The 24,462-nt window shown below is 39.9% G+C and overlaps 1 protein-coding gene across 2 annotated transcripts in view; it reads right to left on the bottom strand.

The window, feature by feature from the left end:
• Nucleotides 1–15,009, bottom strand: part of DNAJC5 (DnaJ heat shock protein family (Hsp40) member C5) — a 40,416-nt gene extending 25,407 nt beyond the window's left edge. The window contains exons 1-2 of one of the 2 annotated variants that reach the window (XM_026652664.1): nucleotides 14,961–15,009; nucleotides 1,857–1,926 (exon numbers count right to left, since the gene is read on the bottom strand). The gene's annotated coding sequence lies outside the window, so the exon portion shown is untranslated. The remainder of the gene's footprint in view (nucleotides 1–1,856; nucleotides 1,927–14,960) is intronic. The other variant, XM_024219445.2, reaches the window with a different exon arrangement.
• Between the last annotated feature and the right edge of the window lie 9,453 nt (nucleotides 15,010–24,462).

The raw sequence follows: 24,462 nt of genomic DNA, 5'->3' as shown, positions 1-24,462 counted from the left end.
GGAGGAAGAGGAGGAGGAGGAGGAGGAAAACGGGAGTGATGGTGGTGGGCCAGATGGAGACACCCCGGAATCCCTGGAGCCATGCAGCCACGAGCTCTTCTCGAGCCAGGAGGAAGGTAGCCAGTTGCAGCGGCCGGTACTTGGTGGAGGACAAACAGAAGAGCAGGTTCCCGGTAAGCGGGTGTTTTTTTCGGGAAGGAATTTTTTCGGTGCGGGCTCTTTGGGAGAGGAAGGTTAGGCATGCATGCCTAGATGCGTAATAGTGCATTGATGTGGTTTATCACATCGCGGTAATCGGCCTCGGTAATCTCCTCGAATGTCTCATCCAGAACGTGTGCAATGGGAGGAGCCCTGAAGCCCTAAGGACCTAAATACGACAGTTTCCCTTCTCATAGTGAAGAACCTCCACTTATTGCCTCCAGGAGTACAGAAAGAGGATCTGGACAGCAATCAAAGCACCAGAGGATAAGAGAAAAGAAGTCATTTACAGGTGCTGTAAATGATCATCAGTTTCTGGAGTAGGAGAGTTCAGACACAGATGCTGCAGGGAGCATTTTACTACCGGGCTGCTGCTCAGGTGGATTTGCAGTTGAGCCATGAAAGAGGAACCTAGCTAGTTCTTGTAAAAATGGCAATACAACCATTCTGGAGAATATTTATTGAGCTCTGCTAGCAGAAAGGACATAGTTTAAGACAAGGCTAGAGAGAGTTCACAAATACATTTCTTGCCTTTCTTTCTTGGGCTTGTCAGGAGAGGGGCACACTCATTTTGTAAGTAAGGCCAGAAGAGAGTTTTAACTACTCAAAACAGAGAAGGGATTGAAAATTAAGCACCCTCAGTCTTTTATATGTCAAGGATCTCAGCATTAATATCAACTATCCATGTTTTAAAACTGAGTCCAAGAATTCTAATCTTTTCTCCACTTAAAAGAAAAAAATCCCATTGGCAAGATTAACAGCGACTATGATAAGCGATCTGATGCGAATAGTAGAAAATCATCACAATAACAGAGAGTAAAATAAAAAAGTGCTATCCTATGGGAACCTTTAGCACAGCTTGTAAAACTATCAGCCCTCACAAAAAAATCTCCTCGCCATCCTTTACAATGATCATCATGAAAATGAAGCAGCTATCCCAGATATACTGTCCTGCAAGGCTGCTTTAGCAGATGAGCATGGAAACTGATCTGGGGCTGGGATTTTACCAGCTATTACAAACAGTACTTCAAGTGGGTGCTTTTTGCAATATAATTTGGTGATGCTCTAGATTTTTGGGGAGGATTTATCATCCCACAAGTGAATCCTGGCAGCTGATTGCCTCTTTCCTTGTAAAATCTAAATGTCAATCACATATTTAAAAAGTCAACTTTCCAAATGAAAAAAAGTGAAATCTCATTTTCCAGTGCAGCAAATTATGTAATTGAAAGTGTTGGTTTTAAACTAAGTGTTCTGTTTCAATCAATATTTACCGATAAAGTATTTTACTGCATAAACCCCCAAACCATCAGCACACATATTAGTAAATATTGATTTATACTGTAAGTGTAATACCACCACTGGCCTCCACATCCAGTCCATCTGCTTCATGCTAATTAAGAGCAGTTATCACAATCTGGCATCTTTCTAGGGAACTAAATACATGTATATTTTCTAAAGGAAAAACCCACATGTACCAGACTGTAGCATGATTTATGGTGTTTGGAAAGAGTTCTAAACTTTGGTTTCTCCTTCCACCCCCGTCAAGATGTTGGGAAATTTCTCTATCCACTGTATTTGAACCTTCTGTTCCTTCTGCAGTATCTGCCAATTAAATGAGATTTGCAAACTCTGCAAGAAATCAAAAAGGCATTACTTACCCTTAATAAATGGTCAAACTAGATTTTACGAGTCTAATACCCGTTTCCACAGAAATCAAACTGAATCCTCCTAAGGGAAGAACACAAGCAAACCATTTGTGTATTAGCATGCTGCTACAATACTGTTCTGTTCCTATGGGTTTTTTAAATCCCTGAAACCTTTAATAAAAAATATCCCCGTCACCTTGTTACAGTTACCCTTTGTGGTATACTAGAGACAATGGATTTAAGTGAAATGCCAAAGAGGATTTTATACTTCACTTTTGAAAACAAATATTTTCCCGTTGACCGTTTAAATAGGATAACAATTGAAATCACTATCTCAGTATATGCTTACTGAATGTACGACTACCTAAGTCAGCAGCAAATAAGTGGCTGAACTCTTGATTAAAGGGACATTGTCAGAGCATTTAAACACAAATGTTAGGTTTTGTGTAAAAATGGTTTACAAAACCCAAGATATCTGCATGTTTATTAAAATGAATTGGTTTGCATTTAAACATTCTCATTATGCTTTGATCTAAACACTGCCTCACTGTGGCAGGCCATAAAAAAAAGAAAAGGACAGATTAATTTATTTTCATTGTCCAAGCTTAGTGAAGCGCAGGTAAATGACATAAAATGGTGAAATAAAATTTAAAAACAAAACAAAAACCCAAACCACATTTTAAAGAAACACTTAACTTTTTAGAAAGTCAGAGACAGGTATCTGCAAATATCTTTAACGTAGTCCCGTCAATATTTGTAGTTATAAAAATAAATCACATTTTTCTTTAAGAAAAAGTTTTTCTACCCAGTTGCTACGTGAAAGGCCTGCGCGCACACGTACGCACACACAAGGAAACCACAATAAAACTGACTGGAGACAAAATCTTGTGGAATGCACAAAGTAAAAAAAATTTCTAATAATTATCATTTAATGTGTTATTTGTAACTCCAGTAGTTAAAATCAACTTAAAAAAATCATACTGCTTTAAAGTTGATGCCTTTTTAATAATCTGAAATGTTGTTAGAAATACAGGTAAAGAAATTTGTTTTAAAAAAATGCAAAAAAATTTCATGACATATGGTATGACCTGTTAGAAATAAGTGAACTTTAATTTTTAAATTCCATCCATAATAAAAGCAATATTTTACTTGTGGTATCACCCCTTTTTTGGCAGTTTACGTACAACATTGTCTGATTGAAATTAAAGGGACTCATGCAAATGCATGGAATGACTGAATTTCAATATGACATTTTTAATACCATTTTACATGGTATTAGTAACAAGCAGTTTGTAGCTTCACGCTGTGGGGACCACACTGACTCCACAATGATGTAGTTATGCCAGTGCAAATTTCCTTCATGTAGACAGGGCTTCTATTAACATAATTCCTGGAGCAGATTACATATAGCGAAAAGTGAACCAGTCTCAGCCTTGGTCCACACTACAAACTTATGTCAGTATAAGTAGGTCGCTCAGGGGTGAGAATTTTCTATACCCAAGTCATATAGGTATACCAACCTAACCTCCAAAACAAGAGGGCTTTTCCCATCGACATACCTACTGCTTCTTGGGGAGGTGGAATACCTACAGTGACAGGAGAAGCTCTCCTGTCGGCATAGGTAGCATCTTCGTTAAGCGCTGCAGCTGTACCACTGTAAGTTTAGACAAGCTCTCAGTAACTCATGCTTTAGCATACAAGGAGAAAAAATGTGATTCAGCAACATAAGCGGCTTCCCTTTCAGTGTTCTAGGTGAAAGCTGCAAAGATTGCTGCTGTTCACTGGTCACACATATAAGTGATAAGGAAGAGAAATGTCAAGCACCAACTAGAGTGAATGGATGTGAGAAGCTGCAGGATGCTACATAATGTGACAATGACTCAGGAAAATAAAAATGGGATGAGTTTTTTTGAACAAGTGGCCTTTTTTAGAGGCAAATCTCTTCCAAGTCAATAGTGACTAAAAGTTGTTGTCATCCGAAAAGTGTATAGTAGCTTTTGTTAAATGACTGGAAGGTGGGGGTCTCAGTCCAATTTCCAACAGGCAAGAGTATACATCTCAGTTATCATTCAAAACCAAAAATTCTTGTGGACAGACACCAAGAAACCAAAGATTGAATGAGCTTGAGTGTGAACTACCTACTTGCCCCAGAGGTGTCTCTCTACATCAAACTTGGAGTTTATTAGTAAAACTACAGAAAGAAGCTTACATCACTGCTGGGCATGCAGCATCAATTCTACTGTACAACAGAAGACAAATTCTTTACAGGTGTCAATCTTTCACAAACACTCAGAACAGTTAATTAAGAAAACTGATGCTAATAGCACCCCATACTAAGGAAGAATGAAGAACCCCAGTAAACATCTATCCTGGTCTTGATAAATCCCCTTGCTCACCTGATAGTTGTGGGTAGCAAAATCTCTCTGGGACATGGGAGTGTTTAAGCCACCACTATCAGTAGAATAAAACTTTCCTTTAGAAAGAGTTTCTAGCCTTTATTGTTGCAAAGCCCTGGTTTACACTTAAAAGTTAGTTCGATGTAACTATAGCACTCAGAGATGTGAAAAATTCATACCCCTGTGCAACACAGCTATGCTGACCTAACCTCTGGTGTAGATGTGGTTAAGTGAAAGGAAACACGCTTCCATCAACCAAGCTACCATCGCTCAGGAAAATGGATTACCTACAGCAACAGAAAAACCCCTTCCATTACTGTAGAAAGCATCTACACTACGGACTATAGCAGCTTAACTATGGTTCCAGAGCAGTGCCATTGTAGCATCTGTAGTGCAGACATGGCCAAAGATAACCTTCCAAACACAAATGGACATAGTGTCTCCTTTAACCTGACAGCAGTTCTAGTGCCTCTGTTCAGTTTCCTCAAGCAAAAGAGTGAATTGACAAGATGGATGTGTGACGGGTTCGGTCACAGAGACCCCTTTGGGACTGCCACCTCATGTGCTGAGACTACCTCTGGGCCCGTTTTCCCTGGCAGCTTGGGGCTTCAGAACCCTGCCTTGTTGAGCCAGACACTCTAGCCTCCTGCAAACACAGACCCAGGTCTGAACCACGTCCCCCAAAAGCTGCAGCCTTAACTGAAAACGGCTTAGGAAGTGCTCCTGTCTAGCACCCAGTTCCCAATGGGATCCAAACCCCAAATAAATCTGTTTTATTCTGTATAAAGCTTATACAGGGTAAATTCATAAATTGCCCACCCTCTATACACTGATAGAGAGATATGCACAGCTGTTTGCTCCCCCAGGTATTAGTCACTAACTCTGGGTTTCAATAATAAGCAAAAAGTGACTTTATTAAGTACAAAAAGTAGGATTTCAGTGGTTCCAAGTAATAGACAGAACAAAGTAAGTTACCAGGCAAAATAAAACAAAACACGCAAGTCTAAGCCTAATACAGATAAAATCTCACCCTCAGAGATGTTCCAATTAGCTTCTTTCACAGACTAGACTCCTTTTTAGTCTGGTCCCAATCCTTTCCCCTGTAAAGTCTTTGTTTCAGCTCAGGTGGTAGCTAGAGAATTTCTCATGACTGCAACCCCCTTTGTTCTGTTCCACCCCTTTATATACCTTTGGCACAAAGCGGGAATCTTTTGTCTCTTTGGGTCCCCACCCCTTCTTCTAAATGGAAAAGCACCACGTTAAATATGGATTCCAGTACTAGGTGACATGGTCACATGTCCTGTGAGACCCCAAGCCTTCATTCTTCCCGGCCGAAGTAAACAGAGCCATCTACAGTCAATTGTCCTAGTTGCTGGGAGCCATCAAGATTCTAAACCACTACTAATGGCCCATACATTGCATAAATACAATAGGACCTCAGAGTTATATTTTATATTCCTAGTTTCAGATACAAGAATGATACATTCATACAAATAGGATGAACACACTCAGGAGATTATAAGCTTTGTAATGACAACTTACAAGACCTTTTGCATGAAGCATATTCCAGTTACATTATATTCACACTCATTAGCATATTTTCATACAATCATATGGAGTGCAACGTCACAGGATGTTTCATAGGTGCTATTCAGAAATCTGCTAAGATTAATTAAACTTGATAATGTTGTCAATTAGGGTTGGGGTTCCCAGGATCTTTAGGAACTGGGATGGGCTTCTCATTAGGGCATTGGGCCTGGACCTTGCACATGGCACACCCCAAATCTATCGTACCAGCCTCTAGCTAGGTGTATCATAAGATTTTTCCAAGCTCTGCTCCCACAAGTGTTGTAATTAGTAAATCTGTTTCAACCTGAAATTTAAGTTTGGTGAATTTAGGAGATCAGGTAAATTGCAGTACAGCACTAAAACACAGTTGAAAATCTATGAACAAGCCAAGATAGATGCATCAAACTGATGTCTATAAGGATTGTTTTCACTCTCCTGCCTTTGACAAAAGTTTTACCACATACGAGAGTGCATGCAGTGTTTGACTGCCAATGACAAGTGGAGAAGAGTACTAAGCAAGGCAAATACAAGATACCAGCACAGACCTGCCCACATGGTGTCAAGAAGAAACATTTTTCTGAAATAGAACACAAAAAAAGCTAGCTGGGGAAAAAACAAAGAGCGTACGTGAAAGAGAAAAAAAGATTTTCATGGTCTTTCTTTTCTTCAAGAATTAACCATGGAGCTTGTTTGCTAGCATCAATTCTATCTACATCAAGAAAAATTCTTTAGCAGCAGAAAAAATAATTTGCAGCTGGAAACTACTTATCAAAACCAACATAGTAAATTACTAACAGACTTAATTCTGGTAAAATACAAACATATGAACAATCCCTGTCCCGGATATTCCTTATAATCTTCTCTTTCCAGAAATCATATCTCCATTCTCACTTGCACATAGCATTCACTGTTCAGTTCAGTGGCCATCTGCAGTACAAATTTCTGGGATTTTACTCGCTTGGTTTCTGTTGCAACTGGTAATTCTAATTTAGTGACTCAGGAACGTTTTGATCCACATGTCCAATCCCATTATTCAACAGGCCAGATCCACTGACCCAGAGATCTACACAATACCCAGCCTGTAATTACTTGTAAATACCTTCCCTCATTATTACATTGTGTTCAGAATAAAAACAAATGGAGCTGAAACAGAAGGAAAGAACCCCAAAAACAAAATGGAAAATGTTCAAAGACAAAATTTACATATGCTCCAGGGTTGTCTGTCCCATTTAAAGACATAGGAGGAGTAAGAAAGGCCAGTGAGGATGAATAAGTGCTTAAAAGACATGTGATGGATGAACAGGTATACAAATCAAACAAAAAGATCAAAGAATGCCAGAGCCAAGCAGATTGCAACTGCAAGCAAGTAACAAAATAGCAAAGCAAAATACAATAATATACTAATATTAATGTAAAAAGTTTTTTAAAATCTACATGAATTTTGGTTGAGGAGTATCCCTGTCCTGTCAACTGTGTATTATTTATTCACAAAAATTCTGTCTGCCTCATTTGCCCTAATTATTTGAATCAATGCAACTATTGCACATTAAAAGATAACTTTCTCTGCTTCCCCTCTATGCTTTGCCCCAACTAATGTTTTCAGGATCTCTTCTTTGAAGAATCAATCAAGCCATATGTTCCCAGCTTTTCTACAGATTCCTGAGTCCATCAGTTTTCCTGTCATGTTCCTGATTCTCTTTAGTATTTCCACTTCCTTGTGAAAGAAAAAGTATGCCTATTTCTAACATTTGCCCCACTCTTCTCCCACACACAGGAAGAGGGTTTTATTAAGTAATTTCTCCTTTCAATAAAATACTGTTGTCAATCTGAGTCCAAACCCTGATCTTCACTTTTTGTTTATGTATCATTAAAATATCTTATCCTGTGATGTGATACATCAGAACAGTGAGAAAAGGATAAATTCACATGAATTCAAAGAATCAGTGCAAATAAGGTGACTGTATTAACTATTCAAATAATTCTGAGTTGTCATACAGGGAAACTCCCAACCATAAACATGGATTTTGGGGGAAACACTTTTCATATAACACTGCACTGATGATCAGTCTATACCAGCAAGCATGATATGCTCACAAGTTTGATTAGATAAAACTATTACTGTAACTAGATATTGTTCTGAGGTGACATCTGTAAATGTCAAAAGTTTGATGAAAAGATGAAAAAGGTTGACTAATGAAGTGTAAAAAGGATCAGTATTATCAGATGAAATAGACTACAGATTAAACAAATTGCTAAAAGCTAACAACCATGCACAGAAAGGCTTACTGTTTAAACACTCTAGATATGGACAGTTTTACCTGCCTTAAAATAGTAACTGCAAGTATATTGATAAACAGATTGAGAAGATGGCTTGGTTCATTGCAACTTCGAAGTGCAGTACTTCCACATGCTCTTCTGCAGTGCTACTTGTAACTTCCCATAGCAGTGTCCTTTTCCAAATCACAATACAAAGCCTTTTGGTTACGATCTAGTGTTCAGTCTGCTATCTGATATGACCTTCATCAAGGAATAGATGCTGCCCTTGCAAGAGGATGCAACGTCTATTAGGTTCTTCCAACTCTAAGTACTATGTTCCTGTGCATTAAAGAGGATAGATCTTAACTACACCTCCACCTCGATATAACGCTGTCCTCGGGAGCCAAAAAATCTTACCGCGTTATATCGAACTTGCTTTGATCTGCCGGAGTGCGCAGCCCCCCCCCCCGAGCACTGCTTTACTGCGTTATATCAGAATTCGTGTTATATTGGGTCACGTTATATCGGGGTAGAGGTGTATATACACAAGAGGAAACTGATGAAGCAAACAAACTGCCTGCCAACACAGCACAGGTTAAAGAGAGCCCAGCTAGCCCCACCCCACTATAATTGCAGACAATGCCAGGTATGGAGGGGGGAGAGAAGGAGAGAACCTGGGTCAGCTCGGGGCTGCCTGGAGAAGAGGCAGGAGCTAGCCTTCCCGACCTGAGAAGAGACGCTAGCCTGCCAGCCAAGGCAGCCATCTGGGAGTAACTACGGTCTCCTCAGCCAAGGGAGACTGCAAAGGAGACCTAGGAAACTCTGGCATCTAAGGTAACTAAGTGAGAAAAGCTCAGAGACATTGTGGGATTTGGCCTCACCAACTTGCCCGCCCGAAGGAGCCTGGGACCATGGCAGGGCACTGCCCAAGACCATGAAAGGGTGCTATGGGAGACAAGACACCCAGCAAATTGGACTAGAGGGGCCATGCCACAAACTGAACAGGACCCCACAAGGTTCAGGGGTTGACACACACAGGACCCTGGGCTGGGACCCAGTGGAGAGGGAGGGCCTGGGTCCCCCTACCCACCACTGCCTTAAAGACTCAGGCTCCTCAACCAAACAGGGAACAGAAAGCCAAGCGTGCCAAACACTAGGCCACCCGCCCTCCAAGTCACCTGGTAGAGAACGATTTTTCCTTTTTAACCAAAGGGATACTAGTATTATGAAGCATTGTGCTTTAAGCCACTAACTGTTTGACCTACGTGTCAGTTTGAACTGAAGTTTGTGTTTTAAACATTAATGTGTAGACTATTTTTGTGTTACAGAAAGTGAGAAATAAATGCCAGTGACTGAGCCAGACATGGCTGCAACAGACATCCTCCACTTAAATCCTGATCTACAACAACCCTACTATTCTGGTCATGGACTTCTCAACACAGTCTCACGGTGTCAAATTTTGTGATGAAAATAGAGGGACCATGAGGAGACCGAACTCATTTTTCACTTGGAATAGAACCTAGGTCTCCAGCAGTGAAAGACTACTGCTCTAAATACTGAGCCACTTCTCTGAAGTAGTACGAGTTACAAAAATACTTTTAAAAAAAGCAATGCAAACTACTAAATAGTTTTTAGGAACAAGAAATTAGGCCAGGATAAACACAGCTCCTTTGCTAAATGTTAAGTCTGGATTGATTTTTATAGCCCTTAACCCATAAAACAGGGGCTATGTTGAAACTTAAGTACAGCGGCACAAATGCCATCTCCATGATAAGCTTAGTGGATTAAAATTTAAGGCTGATTGAGCAGCTTGTTATAAAGACTTGTGACCTCGTACACTATAGAAGAGTAAGATTCAAATCTACTAAAGAAGAGCTTTCACATCTTGAAGAAAGAAATACCTTACGTTCAACTTCCCATTTAGGTGCTCCATCCTGACTCTCACCTTTTCCCCCCAATTAAACCAAATATACAAAAATCTTTGTTTAAATTTGCATTCATTGTTTAAAATCCCATTCCTCCTATTTCATCCTGCAGGGAAGTGAAATGATTATGTATGACATTACTGTAATTTCCACGCAGCATAATGGTGGCACAGCTTGGATAGTGCAGCAAACTCATAATTAAGATGGAGAAGAAAGCACTCGTTTTGAAGGGGGGGAAAAAATAGCTGGAGGTCCATGAAAACCTGCAAAGTAAGTTGTTTTTTGTATTAAGGTTTTGGTTTGCTAACCCCCCCCTTTAAAGTTTCCCTATATTGGTCTGCACAGTTTTTGTACTAGTATTACTATTTTGGTCAGAAAAGAATGTGCCAATTTATACTCTTCCTGTGAAAAAGTGAGCAAATTACACTGGAAGTTATCAAAACATAGCCAGACCTTGAAAGTACTCTCTCCCAAACTCTTCTGCCACTTGCAACAATTTAAGCATGGGATTCCCAAGTACTGAAAGAAATGAAGCTAGATGGAACACAACATCCAATATGCAAAAAAGCAAAATGCAAAATCCATTCCAACCTAGCCTTCCCAAAATAACATCAGATCAAACAAAAAGCCCAGTCTCTAGTGACTGGAGGAGACAGATTTATGCACGTTTTGGGATGTGCTCACATGCTTCAGTGGAGGGTGCCATATAAAAATCTAGAAGAAAAACAAAGACTGTGTAAGCGTCTCGATCTTTCCATTTAACAAACTGCATGTGTCGAATTATGGCTATACTAGATTAACTGAGTTATCTGGGAAGGAGAGAGGTTGATCCAACAAGCTTCTTTCTCCAGAGCCAGTTTTGAGTAGTCAAAAATAATTACAAACAAGTTATAAGCAAATTAAAATTAGTGTTGTAGAGAATATCTAAAGAAAAATTGCCACCAGAGTGGACTAAGAAAAAAATAATGTTGTCATAATATTCCAGGATATTAACACATTCTTTAATTAAAGTTGGTCTGCCAAGTAAAAGCAATTACTTCACCAGAAAAGGCACACATTTACTGGAAATTCCCCCCCATCTACCTCCTACAGTAGTGGAGAACAGAAAAAAGAGGCAAATATTTTATCTGCCTTCATAAATAATTGTTGCCTTCATAAATAATCATTGCAGGTACTATAAAGTAACAGAGAATTACTGAAAAAATGGATTTACCAAAAAACCCAAATAATGCTAAATGGCCTTTATAAACATAAAACAAAGGGATCCTGTCCATTCACATTTTTGGCCCAAAAATTAAATTCTTATGTAAAAGCTTCTTTTTACAAAACTTAAACCCAAAAGAAATGTTTCCATGATTTAGTTACTAATTCCAATAGCAACAGGCTTTTGGTTTCCCACTCCCCAACAAACAAACATTGCCTTGCACCATTTCAATCTGAGCATTGCAAAACTAGTGCAAGAGAACCTGAAAGCAAAACTGACTAGACTATTTTCATTGATCAAGCTGAGAGGAAAGGAAGAAATTAAATCATACAAAACAGTAAAAATAGAAATATTAAAATTCTCAGCTGCATCTACCCAAGATCTTATTGGTAATAGATGTAAGGTGGTTAGTCAAGACCATGACTGTTCAAAAAAGAAAGCCTCTTTGTGAAGAATTAGCTTTGTTTGTGTTCAGTTTCTTTTCTCTAAGGTTCAGTTCTGCACTTCCCTTCACCCATGTGAGCACACAACCTTACTCATGATGGGTCTACTTTGACATGTGAGAAAGCAAGAAAAAGATCCATCAGAACCCTTTGGGATACTGATGTCCCTTCTTGAGCAGTTCAACATATCAAGAATGCTGCATGTAATTCTGGTCACCCCATCTCAGGAAAAGATATTAGAATTGGAGAAAGTATGGAGAAGGACAATAAAAATGATTACGGGTGTGGAACAGCTTCCATATGAGGAGAGATTAGAAAGACTGGGAATGTTCAGCTTGGAAAAGAGACAACTGAAAGGGGATGTGATAGGGGTGTATGAAATCCAGAATGGTGTGGAGAAAGTGAATAAGGAAGTGGTATTTACCCCTTCACACAACACAAGAACCTAGGGTCACCTAATGAAATTAATAGGCAACAGGTTTAAAACAAACATAGGAAGTACCGGGTACTTCTTCACACAATGCAGTGTCAACCTGTGGAACTCATTGCCAGGGTATGTTTTGAAGGCCAAAACTATAATGGGGTTCAAAAATAAGTTCATGGAGGATAGGTCCATCAATGGCTATTAGCCAAGATGGGCAGGGACACAACCCTATGCTCTGGGAGTCCCTAAACATCTGACTGCCAGAAGCTGGGACTGGACAACAGGGGATGGATCACTCAATAAATTGCCCTGTTCTGTTCACTGGCTCTGAAGCATCTGGCACAGGCCACTGTCAGAAGACAGGGTACTGGGCTAGATGGATCATTGGTCTGACCCAGTATGTCCATTCTGATGTTCTTCTGTTCAGAGTAACAGAGCCAATTTTAAGCATAAACAATGCAAGCAACTACTTCCCCTAATGCTGGCCTACACAAGGTCTCACCGCCACATGAAATGATAGGCTGTAGTGATCCCCTCTTGATACAGCAAGATCGAAGAGAGAGACAACTCTTGGACTCAGGAAAAGCTACTCACCGTCCAACCCCTCTCCGTCTGGTAACTTGGTCCCTCACATAGAAACCAGCTCTAGAAACAGAATAGCTTACGTGTCTTTAAGAAGTCACCAGGAATCTACTGCAACTGTTCATGTACAAACCATGAGTTTGCCCCCACCCCCACCCTCCCTCTCCCACACAAACATTTCCTATTTCATAACTACTATTAAGCAGTTTGTGTTGTAAAAAAGCAACGGTCAAAAATGATTCCTGGATGGCAGGACTAAGTCAATTTTTCTGAACAGTAGTTGCATTTTCAACAATCTTAAAGATGGTCTGCAAAAGGGTTATTTTAAAATATGGCTTATTTTCTGTTTTGCTTCTTCATGATTAATAGAGGGAATTAAAAGCGTGGGTTTGGTTTTCTGTTTTTGTTTGGGTTCCACCCACTTTCTTTTACCTCAGAAATATCTGGTAAATCAAATCTGGTCTTCCCAAGGGTCTCAGAGAATGTATATTTAATTCTCACACCAGGGGAGCAATGAAGGAGCTCCTGAGTCGCTTCCAGGACTCAACTTCCAGGCTATAGGGAAGTAGCCCAGGGAACCAGAGCAGCAATTAGTAAAGGGACACAGTATGAGGCTGCTATACGTAAACGGTCCCTGGGTTAGGACCCGAAGCAGGGGGTGGGACAGGCCCCCTTCCCACCAACCACTGGGGAGAAGTGGCTACACCCTAAGGAAGGGAATTAGAACTGTGGCACTCCAGGGAAGGGAGCCACACTACTGGGACTGACTTAGCAGGGAGCTGTGGTTAGCAAGTCCAAGACGGGTGGCTCAGCACGAAGGCTGGGGTCACTGAGGCCTCAAGTAGAGGCAAGGAGTCTCCAGAGATGCTGCTCAGTACTAGAGTAGGAACCGTGCAACCTAGCTGGACCAACTGAGGGTACTGTGATGGGTTAAAGACTGAGCCCAAGGAGGGCTGCAGGACATTTTGGACTGTATACCCCGGAAGGAGTTTGTTTGTTTCACACATGGACAGAGTGCGACTCGGCTGGAGGGCTAGGTCATCGAAGACCCGCCTGGCAAGTGCAGAGACCAGGGGACACGTGCGCGGAGAAAAAACTCCAAATGAAGGGAACTGTGTTTCACAATGTAACAAAGGGCATACATTAAAGACAACGGTGTAGCTGAGAATCTTTATTACTGGTGATAATCAAGAAATAGCACATCTTGAATTTCAGATCCCAGTTTCAGTCTGCAAGCTGGGTAATTAGAAAAAATATTCTGCATCTGAAATGAGCAAATTTGATATAGAAATCATTGGGACAGTAAGATGGAGAACCCTTAGATTCCACTTTTATAAACTCAGTTTTCAGAGCAGAACCACACTTAAAATAATCTTCAGGGGTTTATAATAAGAGCACTTATATTACTCTACTGCATCATTACAAGTCACTCCCATTCTCAATTTATATTGGTTTTAGTACTGTAAGGTATCAAGTTATTAAATGTAAACTTTTCTTCCCCTAAAGAAAATAAGAGAGATCACACCGCCAAATAATGACTGGTTTTGAGACTAGTTTGAGTGAGAGAGAAATTCTGTATCTACTTTTTTGGTGTTGACCAACACTAGAACATAAAAAGCATCCTACGTAACCTCATGCCATACTGCTTTCCACAGAAGCAAGCATCACCCCTATATATTAACTTACCGCTAATCCCCCCACGAAGAGTAGTACCTCCAGAGAACCCACATCAATGTATTGTTTGTAAAATGTTTTGAGATCCCCAAGTGAAAGGTGCCACAGAAGTACTATTGAATTCAAACTGTCAAACTAGAGAAGGAGGGAAAATGAGATAGACCAAACACATTGAGGGAAAAATGCAATGCACAACCCACTTTCCCCTACTATCCCTCTTACAATAGTACCTTTACACAACCTCACATTTTAATTTTGTTTTTCTTTTTAACAAACCCTGCCACATGACAGCAAGGAAGGAAGAGTGAAATCTCTTTTGTAGGATTTGTTAAAAAAAAAAAAAAAAAACACTCAAGAGGGACAGCAAGAGATTAAGGGAAGGAGAGAAGTCGGATTTTTATCATTTCAAATGTACACAAATTAATGTTACAATTCTCTCAGAGATATGGCGACAGGAACAAAACAAGTTAACTTTGCTCACAGTTTATATTGTTACCAGAATCCCTTAATTCAACTATACTTTATGTATTGTACAATTGTAAACATATTAGTCTTCAAGCAACGATTGACAAAAATCCACTTGCCTACTCAGACTTTGCAAGTTAAAATCATGAATTAAGTGTTGTAGCAAAATGGTACTTACAAGTATAACAGGAACTCTTCCCCACAAGAGAATGGAAATCAGGAGTTCTATGGGATAAGACAGAGGGAATAAACCACAGGTGGTCAGGAATAAGGAAGTGAAATCAGAAATCTAGTTTGTTAGTAATTAGGGAGGGGACATTTTCTTACAGTTTACAAAGGGCTAGGATACCGGAAGGCAATGTAGATGGTGATTTTACATTGACTGCAAGAGCTCCTTGCGGGCTTTCACAGACACATGAACATTTAGCTATTTTTGTTTGCCCCTCAGACCTCTTGATCATCACATGCCTTCCACGCAGGAAGTAGATTGCCACTCTCCAGTACAATATTTGAGCAAGATCTTACATGTTCAATTTGTCTGCTGACAGCACTTCTCCTATGTTTCTATCAGAACTGTGAACCAAGCAAAATTACACTGAATCCATGACTTTGGAGGTAAAAAGGACTACAATCCTCTAACATGCTTTTTCCCCCTAGCCTTATAAAGATTTGCTTTAACTCTTCACAGTACCTTAAATACTGTGATTTTTTTTAAAGATGTAAGAATTATTTTGGGAAAGTTCTGTGGCCTGCCTTATATAAGGGGTGAGACTAGATGATCACAATAGTCCCTTTTAGCTATGATAGCTGTGATTTTAATTTATAAAAGCATCTCACTGGAAGCACTTGAGGCTATTAAGTATTAGCGGTATGAATTTCCTGTACCTGACACATTTCTAGATAGCTATATAAACTCTTCTCTCTACTTACTGCCCTTGGCAATTTTTGTATGTCAGCATTTTTTTCCTGCAAACAGCTGATTCAATGGTTAAAAAGCAAAAATAAATACCAACTTTTCCTATTTACCTACAATTTAGTTTCTTCTTATGGCGTTATCAACTGATTTGAAAGCAAAAGATCTTTTGAGGAGTGTCCCAATCTGTGCAAAAGCTTAAATATATTACAGAGTATGAGTCAAATGTTTAATATTTCAAAGCCTGGAGAAATATTGTTACAAGATATCAATTAACAAGATTTTCTTCTACCATTATTAAGACAGAAAATAGCATTTGGCTTCATGTTAAAATATGAAAAATGGAGAGTAAAAGGGAATATTTTGTTGCAAATGTGATCATTCCATATTCTTTATGAAAATATGCTTATGATAGGAATATAACATAACCGAGATATAAGTTATGCAAGATGGCTCATGTGAGATATCATTGGAAAGGTTATGATTTACTGAATGTGATTATCCTATTTGTATGCCTGTATCATTTCTGTATCTGGAGTTAGGAATATTGACTAAGTATCTGTATTTCAACTAACTGGGAGAGAGGGATAGCTCAGTGGTTTGAGCATTGGCCTGCTAAACCCAGGGTTGTAAGTTCAATCCTTGAGGAGGCCATTTAGGGATCTGGGGCAAAAATCTGTCTGGGGATTGGCCCTGCTTTGAGCAGGGGGTGGGACTAGATGACCTCCTGAGGTCCCTTCCCATCCTGACATTCTATGATTCTATGCTACTTTAGGTGACGCCCACTGCTAACTCTTCAGGTACAACAATGGAAAACCCAGACAGGGCGGATGCCCCATCAGTGAGAATAATGGACTGTGAAAAGTTTGGCCTTCCTGCAGAAGCTCCATACTGCCACTGACTCATGGACGCTGTGATTCTACAGAGTCAGGTGGTCTTGTCACCTGATACTAAACATTACCTGGGACTTCTGGTAACTTTCTACTGGAAGGGAAGTGGGGTCAAGTTTGGGAAACAAAGAATTCCTGCCTTACATAAATCCTATTTATGGGTGGGGAGGAAGGTAAACCAAACTCCTCCTCTCCATGGCCTATCTGTCCAAGAAGAAAGACTGCAAAAGCCACCTGAAGGGAAGGCGGGGGGGGGGGGGGGGAGTCCAGACTGAGACAGGGGACCAGTTTGAAAAGGAATATACCTGGAACTCTGAACCGCAGAAACTTTGCAATCTGCCTGCAACAATATCTAGGGTGAGAAGCAGTATTTGTAACCAATTTCTTTAGTGAAACTAGCTTAGTTTGCATGTTTGATTTCATTTGCTTGGTAATCTGCTTTGTTCTGTTTGTTACCCCTTTTACCACTTATAATGGGCCTTTTGTAGTTAATAAAACTTGTATTGTTTATAATATAACCAAGTTTCTGTAATTTCTAATGGGGGGGGGGGAGGGGAAGAGAGAAGTTGTGCATACCTTCCTCCACATTGAGGGAGGAGGCGGATTTCATAAAACCTTTGAGTTTGTGTCCCTTAAAAGGAGTGAGCACCAGAGCGTTGGAGCAAGTCCCTTAAGCTGAGTCTTCCCAGAGCTGATCTGCAGCTGGGTGTGGCCCTGCCTGTGTGTGTGTTAGAGGAGGCTTTAATAGCCTTGCTCAGCAAGACAGGTTAAAGGGGGCCCAGGCTGGCAGAACAGGTAGACTCAGTGGTATCTCAGCATATCAGGTGGCATCCCCAGGGGTTCAACCCATCACAAAAATACAGCCAAAAATTAGACTTTTAAAAAGATAAGGCAGACTGTGCTTTTGTCAGTGATTATATTAATAAAACCAAACATCTTGAGAATAATATGCACTTCATCATAAATTTTATTTTTACTGACAAATTTCAAATATGAAATTTATTTAGAATTCTATTTTCCTGTAATAGGTGCAACACACACCCCAGAATGCTCATTATTACTTCTGATAACAGAATTTCTTTCAACTCCATCTGTATCTGATTCATGCTTGCAGTGTCCTTTGGTAAGACACACAAAAAATAAAGCAGTACATCTTAGTATTTCTGAAGCAACTAAGGAAACCTAAGTTGTTTTTGTAACATGCAATAACCTTATTTAGAATAAAAGAAGGACCAGAACTAAATTATTTATAAAGCCCACTCATCCAGTGGAGATTTGACATAATGGGCCTACACATGGAGTGGCACCTAGCTTCTCAAAGTAAGGCTTGAGCAACAGAAAACCAAGAAACCTGGAAGGGTACAAACTTGTTTTCCTACAAATTCCTTCCTAATCTGATTTGAGGAAATTATACATGACATGACATGTCTTTGCACAAGATCCACCCAGGCATACAGACTCAAGGTAGGTCTAAATTAAAACACAGTAGCACTTCAGTGCAGACACTCACTACAGTGATGGGAGAGATTCTCCCATCACTGAAGGTAATCCATCTCCCCAAGAAGTGGCAGCTAGGTCATTGGAAAAATTCTTCCATCCACCTAGCACGGTCTAAACCGAGGATTAGGTTGGAATAGCTATGTCTCTCAGAGATGTGTATTTTCATGCCCCTGATAGAGGCTGTTAGGCTGATGTAAATTTTCAATGTCAACCAGCCCTCAGAAACTGACTTTTAAATCTCAAGAGCTCACCTGAAATACAGATTCCAGCCAGGTGTTAATAGATGATCATCATCAAGGTAAAAAGTAAGTCAAGCAAAATTTACAGATATCTGTTCCTCTTGTTAAAATACCAACAATAAGGCCAGGTCTACACTCAAAAATTAATTAGACCCAGTTATGTCACTCAGGGGTGTGAAAAATCCACACCCCTGAGTGACGTAGTTAAGACGACCGAACTCATGTAGATGCATGAGGTCAACAAAAGAATTCTTCCGTCGACCTACCTAGTGCCTCTTGGGGAGGTGGATTAACTACACTGATGGGAGAACCCCTCCCACTGCCATTGTTAGTGTCTACACTGAAGTGCTGCAACTGTGCCACACGGAACTTTGTTCAAAGCAAGAAATATTTAAAAGGGAAACTACAGTTATTGTTACACAAATTATTTAAAGATATTATAAATGAAAGGAGCAAAACACACTTTTTTACAATTTGTTTCCTTAGTGCACTGGACATCACTTTGCACCATGTTTCACTATCACTCCAATCCAGTAAAGTATATGTCTGTGGTTAACTAAGTGCACAAGTAGTCCAACTGACCTCAATGTGACTACTCACTTGCTTGAAGTTAAGCACATGCTTAAGTTCTTTAGGCCTACATCACTTCCCCTGTTTGTGTGGGATTTTTATCCAGAAAGAGGTGAGAAAAGAGTATTTCAAGACAACTGAGAAGTGTAATTGTAAACAAAAGTTAGCAGGGGGACTGGTGAATCTTGGTCCTTTGTGCCTTCTTTCTGTTAAAGTTAACAAGTTTGGGTTCAAATAGTGAAAACACCTTGCCAAACAGAAGACCCAACCACTTTTTGAAACCTTCATTCCTCAGACCAGCAAAGCTGGAGCACCCAGGAAGGGAGGGAGACAATAGCAGTTGTCCCCTACAAATAAATTCCCCTTCCTGATGCTACTCACTCACCTATTCAGCCAGCTGAAGAGGAGACAGGTGAAAGTGAAGAGGATGAAGACAATTAGTGAGGATCTAGGCGGAAAAAAACCCCAGCTGTCCTTTCATTATTCTGTGTTGGATAGCTCCCAAAGGAACACTGATTAATATGGAGAGGTCCATGTGTTTCAGTTTTCTGGATAGAAGAACAATCCTTTAGCCTTATCTGAACCTGCCTTTATACTGACCCCAAAAGCATAATGGTGCAACCCTGTAAAGTATTAATGGGTAAGCAAAACATAAAGGAACAGTCACTTGTGGCCCAAATCAAGTTTCAGATTAAAGCCAATTAGTTTATTATGATTGCTGGTATTTAAAAATTGATCCTAATCTCTGGGTGCTTAACAAATTTAAAATATTATGCACACAATTAAATGAACAAGTTATTTAATAAATTGCCCAGAACTCATAAAACACCCATCATCATTTTTAAACTAAGGGCTGGGGGAAAGCCAACAGGTGCAGAGGAGCATGTGGTTCGGACATCCCTTAAGGTAGGATGTATAAATGGAGATTCCCTATGTCCTAATAAGGAGGAGACAGAGGATGGAAGATGATAAAATACAGGTAGGATCTGATGAGAAACAGTTAAAAGAAAAAAAAGTTACATTCAATTACGTCATGTAATGGCAGACAGCTAAAAAGTGACACGTTTTTAAAGTGCTTACATATCAGTGCTAGAAGTCTAAATAATAAGCTGGATGAACTAGAGTGCCTCGTATTAAATGAGGATATTGATATAATAGGCATCACAGAAACTTGGTGGAATGAGGATAATCAATGGGACACAGTAATACCAGGGTACAAAATATATCAGAAGGACAGAACAGGTTATGCTTGTGGGAGAGTGGCACTATATGTGAAAGAAAGCGTAGAATCAAATTCTACGACAGGAAAGTTTGGGCACCACTGACCTAGAGGATAACAGGGTTATGAGAAATAGCCAGCATGACTTGTCAAGAACAAATTACACCAAACCAACCTAATATCCTTCTTTGTTACTGTTACTGCCCCGGGGAGGAGGGGGTAAGGGGCGGGCTGTAAACATGATATATCTTTATTTAGTACAGCTTTTGACACAGTCTCACATGACTTTCTCATAAGCAAACTAGGGAAATGTGATCTAGATGAAATTACTATATGGTGGGTGCATAACTGGTTGAAAGACCATACTCAAAAAGCAGTTATCAATGGTTCGCTGTCAAACCGAGGATGTATCTAGTGGGGTCCTGCAGGGGTCCACTACTATTCAGTATTTTCATTAACAGCTTGGATGATGGAGTGAAGAGTGTGCTTATAAAATCTGCAAAATGACACCAAGTTAGGAGGGGTCACAAGCACTTTGCAGGACAGGATTAGAATTCAAAACAACCTCAACAAAATTGTTGAATTGGTCTAAAATTAACAAGATGAAATTCAATCAAGACACGTACAAAGTACAACATTCAGACTGGAAAAAATCAAATGCACAAATACAAAATGGGGAATTACTGGCTAGGCAGTAATACTGCTGAACAAAATATGGGGGTTATAGTGGATCACAAATTATATGAGTCAATGTCACGCAGTTGCAAAGAAGGTTAATATCATTCTTGAGTGTATTAACCAGGGTGTAGTATGTAAGACACAGGAAATAATTGTCCCACTCTGTTTAGTATAGGTAAGGCTTCAGCTGGAGTACCGTGTCCCATTCTGGGTGCCACACTTTTGGAAAGATGTGGACAAACTGGAAAGTCCAGAGGAGAGAAATAAAAATGATAAAAGTTTAGAAAACCTGACCAATGAGGAAAGTTTTTAAAAAATTGGGCAGGTTCAGTCTTGATAAAAGAAGACAGAGGGGGCACCTGATTACAGTCTTCAAATATGTCAAACGATATTATAAAGAGAATGGGGATCAATTGTTCTCCTTGTCCACTGAATGTAGGACAAGAAGTAATGGCTTAATCCACAGCAAGGGAGATTTAAATTAGATATCAGGAAAAACTTTCTAACTATAAGGACAGTTATGCACTTGCAAGGGAGATTGTGGAATCCCTGTTACTGGAGGGTTTTAAGAACAGGTTGGACAAACAACTGTCAGGGATGGTCTAGGTTTACTTGGTCCTGCCTCAGCGCACAGGTCTGGATTAGATGACCTCTCATTACATGACCAGCCCTACGTTTTTATGATGCAATGATTTTTGTTACCTATATTTGAAGTTTACAAAGTAAGCAAGTATGATGATCAAAGGCACAAGCATCAATAATCAGAAATACTATCTGCCGAACAGGTTAAACTGCAATAATTCAACTAGGTCAAGATTTTCAAAACTAGAAACCTAAAGCTAGGATCCCCCAAAAAAATCACATTTTTGGTACCTGCCTAATTTTCCAAAGTACTAAGCACTCAATAGCTCCCACTGATGACTTTATAAATGCTTTAAATACAGGTAAAGGAAGAAAATCTTGGCCCCATTCAATAAGTAATTTAATTATCAATCAGATTATCAGTTGTCCAGAGCAACTATCTGACTGGCTGCTAATCATCTTTGGGTGATGAATCCCCAGTGACTGCTCTGGTATGACAGCCTCACCATCTCATTTACAAACTCAGTGAAATTACCCCAATTACTGTACTTTATTTTTGTAGCTCAAGTGCATTAACTTATCAAAATATAGGTTTCTTGGTATTTTAACTATGAAAGACTGCAGGAGATACACTGATTAGTCATACTCCTTTGAAAGGCCTCCCGACCCCTGCACAGCCAAGGCATGTGTTAATGACTTAGTAAAGTGTGTTTTGTCTCTTGCTGTTTCTTTCAGGCACATATTGATAAAACACATATATTAAATTACAGAGCACACATACACCATGCATTTATCAGAGGGGTAGCCGTGTTAGTCTGAAGAAGTGAGGTTCTTACCCACGAAAGCTTATGCTCCCAATACTTCTGTTAGTCTTAAAGGTGCCACAGGACCCTCTGTTGCTTTTTACACCATGCATTTAGGTCACCTCTGTGTGGGGGCATCAAGGTACTTAGACACTACTACCTATGACTTACCAATATGATGCATCAAAAACATGTAGCAGAAAATAAATGGTGTCAGACTAAAGTGACTCATCTACAACATGTCATTTTATTCTCTTCATCACCACCACCATAAACAGTCTTTTGCTCAGATTGTGCTTACATTTAACATTAAGATGAAATATGCAAGGAAAGGGAGGATATTTATTTGCTTAATGCTCATAAAAAGGTGCTAGATCAACAATCCTGAAGCCCAAAGACCTGCTTATCCACAGAACAAGTACACCATGGACATAGGTAGCACAAGTTTCCCTACACTGCTTTCTTAAGGTACCATATAGGGAATCTAAAGTTAATTCTACCTTCTGTGTATTAGATACGATTTCTTCCCAGATCCAGCTTTGCATTAAGAAAAGCAGCACAGTTATAATTATTACAGAGCCTGCTCATCAGTATCACTGGCATCTATCCCCCAGCACTAGCTCCTCAGTCTAAGACCAGGCCACTTCTAACAACAAAATATACGTACACAATGACCCTGGGCAGTTTGAATGGTGGATATTAAAACACGAGCTTGTTCTTACAGTTTAACTGAATTTCTCCGTTGCTTAACAAATCTAAAACAAATGCTTCTTATGCACAACTGACAATATCCGATAGCCATTTGACCTGCCTCAGTGCACTTCACATGACATAAAAAACCCTTGGCTCTTTTTAGATTTGCATGCTTATCACAGCTTAATATACTCAATGAGATGGCTAAAATGTTACCAAAGCCAACCATTAAGTTGGCTCCAACCTACAAGTTTTTGCTTCAATGCTAGCAGATTATAATAATGTCAGATATACTATAATTTCACTTTTTCTTTTCCCAAAAGAAACTGTAGTAATAACACACCATGGACTGAAGAGACAGACATCCACTGTAAATTCAGGCTCATCTTTGTATTTCTCCAAGAAGATATTCTGAATTTGTCATTCACACTGGCATACACATTTTATTATACAGATTACAGCCTCAGAGAGAGCATTAAATACACACAGACAAACCCATAGCAATGACTTCCTGCACACTCTGCAAATTGATGCTTCACTGAATCAAATACAAGCAAGATACAAAAGCTGAAAATCTCCTTGTGTGTCACACAGCGCCAGCATCAGGCATGGATGGCTTTCACCTTTCTCTCTGAGGGAGAAATGGCTCCATCTGTACATTATATTCCAATAATAAGCTAACTGCCTTGTGTTACCATGCATACAATTGCAAGATATAGCTAAAGCATAAGCAAAACAACAAAGTAGGTTAGTAAACTGACTACCCCATCCACTTCATCCACATCCAGACGGAATACCATTGGAGTCAAACATTCTTCATTCAAGCATCACAAAAAGCAGCACAAAATAAATGAGTTCTCCCCTCTCTCCAAATTCCTGTTTCAAAGATAGGTTTCCCATTGGTTCTTAATGCATCATTTAACAAAATCAAGTGTGTAATATTCTGAGCAGCCACTAATTATAAAGATCCCAAGCAGCAACATAGGGGGAAACAACATCTGAAATCCCCTGAGCTGTCATTTGTCATTATGAGTCTCAGTTAACACAAGCCCTAAATGCAAAGTTATTATTTATATCGTCTTTGAGGACTTTTTACTGTTATTTTGAAGTCCAAAGACAGAGGACACAAGCACACAAAAACACTAAGTCCCCCTGGTACCAGGTATGGAAGTGTGGGAGGAGGGAAGGGGAAGCTGGGCTTTCTTCATTCCCCCCACCCACCCCCTGGAAGCAAGAGGTTCCCAGGGAAAATACAATGTCCATAATTTTTAATTATTATTAAACAGGTCTGTAATTATATGGCACTTATGACAAACTGAGATGATCCCTTGTCCCCATACACACATACTGCCCCTCAAGCGCTACCTCCCCCCCAATACAAAGATAGATAATGTTTAATTGTCTCTGTTTCATGATCCAACCCAAGCAGAAAGCAAGGTGGTGGCAACTGGGGGTGGGATGAGGGATATTCCACTTTCTAATGAGATCCCCTACTCTAGCCCCTCCGCCCCCGCCCCCATCCTATCACCCCCCATTCCCTCCCACGCCCCCATTCCATCCCCCCATACCCCAAATTCCATCTCCCCCCCGCCC

The sequence above is a fragment of the Terrapene carolina genome, unplaced genomic scaffold (genome assembly GCF_002925995.2).
Source record: "Terrapene carolina triunguis isolate 2854851 unplaced genomic scaffold, T_m_triunguis-2.0 Scaffold130, whole genome shotgun sequence".
Lineage (NCBI taxonomy): Eukaryota > Metazoa > Chordata > Testudines > Emydidae > Terrapene > Terrapene triunguis.
The sequence above is the reverse complement of the archived record's forward strand: the minus strand, read 5'-3'. Positions and strand labels throughout refer to the sequence as shown.